The sequence below is a fragment of the Chiloscyllium plagiosum genome, chromosome 15, assembly GCF_004010195.1.
Source record: "Chiloscyllium plagiosum isolate BGI_BamShark_2017 chromosome 15, ASM401019v2, whole genome shotgun sequence".
In the NCBI taxonomy this organism is placed as follows: Eukaryota; Metazoa; Chordata; class Chondrichthyes; order Orectolobiformes; family Hemiscylliidae; genus Chiloscyllium; species Chiloscyllium plagiosum.
The window spans coordinates 32,552,283-32,554,185 of record NC_057724.1 but is presented as its reverse complement, the minus strand read 5'-3'; positions in this window follow the sequence as shown (position 1 = coordinate 32,554,185).

Below are 1,903 nucleotides of genomic sequence, written 5' to 3'. Positions count from 1 at the left end.
TCTGAGGTAACCCTCTTCGCTGTCCACTACACCTCCAATTTTGGTGTCATCTGCAAACTTACTAACTGTACCTCTTATGCTCGCATCCAAATCATTTATGTAAATGACAAAAAGTAGAGGACACAGCACCAATCCTTGTGGTACTCCACAGGTCACAGGTCTCCAGTCTGAAAAAAAACCCTCCACCACCACCTTCTGTCTTCTATCTTTGAGCCAGTTCTGTATCCAAATGGCTTGTTGTCTCTTTATTCCATGAGATCTAACCTTGCTAATCAGTCTCCCATGGGGAACCTTGTCAAATGCCTTACTGAAGTCCATATAGATCACATCTACTGCTCTGCCCTCATCAATTGTCTTTGTTACTTCTTCAAAAAACTCAATCAAGTTTGTGAGACAGGATTTCCCACACACAAAGCCATGTTGACTATCCCTAATCAGTCCTTGCCTTTCCAAATACATGTACATCTTGTCCCTCAGGATTCCCTCCAACAAGTTGCCCACCATTGAGTCTAAGTTGCGGTGGTGCGTTGCCTCCCAGGTTCCAGGGTTCGTGATATCTCAGATCATGTTTTGGGATCCGTAGAGGGTAAGGGAGCAGCCCCAAGCCGTGATCCACATAGCCACTAACGACATAGGTAGGAAAGGGAAGTGGATGTAAGGCAGAAACTCAGGGAGCTAGGGTGAAAGCTTAGAGCTAGAACAAACAGAGTTGTTGTTTCTGGTTTATTACCCATGTCACATGCTAGCAAGGCAAGGATTAGGGAGAGAAAACAGTTCAATACGTGAATACAGGGATGATACAGGAGGGAGGGATTTGGATACCTGGATAATTAGAGTTCATTCTGGGATGGTCTACACCTGAACTAGAGGGGTACAAATATCTTGGGGGGAATGTTTGCTAATGCTCTTCAGGAGGATTTAAACTAATTTAGCAGGGGGATGGGAACCTGAATGGTAGCTCCAATGTACAGGAGGTTGAGAGTAGTGAGGCCATGAATAAGATTTCAAGGTCGCAGGATTATACCGACATGCAGGAAGGTGGTTTAAATTGTGTCTACTTCAATGCCAGGAGCATCCGGCATAAGGTTGGTGAACCTGCAGTATGGATTAGTTTCTGGGACTTCAATGTTGTGGCTATTTCAGAGAGATGGATAGAGCAGGGACAGAATGGTTGTTGCAGATTCAGGGGTTTAGATGTTTCAGTAAGATCAGGGAAGGTGGTAAAAGAGGGGGAGGTGTGGCATTGTTAATCAAGGACAGTATCAGGGTGACAGAAAAGTTGTTTGATGAAGACTCATCTACTGAGATCGTATGGGCTGAGGCTAGAAACAGGAAAGCAGAGGTCACCTTGTTGGGAGTTTTCCATAGGCCTCTGTAGTGTTCCAGAGATGTAGAGGAAAGGATTGCAAAGACGATTCTAGATAGGGTAGCTGTTATGGGGGACTTTAGCATTTCCAGTCAATATTTCAAAACTTATAGTTTGAGTACTTTAGATAGGTTAGTTTTTGTCCACTATGTGCAGGAGAGTTTCCTGACACAATATGTAGATAGGCCAACAAGAGGCAAGGCCACATTGGATTTGGTACTGGGTAATGAACCCAGCCAGGTGTTACATTTGGAGGTAGGTGAGTACTTTGGTGATAGTCACTACAATTCGGTTACGTTTATTTTAGCGATGGAAATGGATAGGTATATACCGCAGGGCAAGAGTTATAGCTGGGGGAAAGGCAATTATGATGCGATTAAGCAAGATTTAGGATGCATAGGATGGGGAAGGAAACTGCAGGGGATGGGCACAATTGAAATGTGGAGCTTGTTCAAGGAGCAGCTACTGCGTGTCCTAGATAAGTAGGTACCTGTCAGTCAGGGAGGAAGTGTCGAGCAACAGAGCCGTGGTTTACTA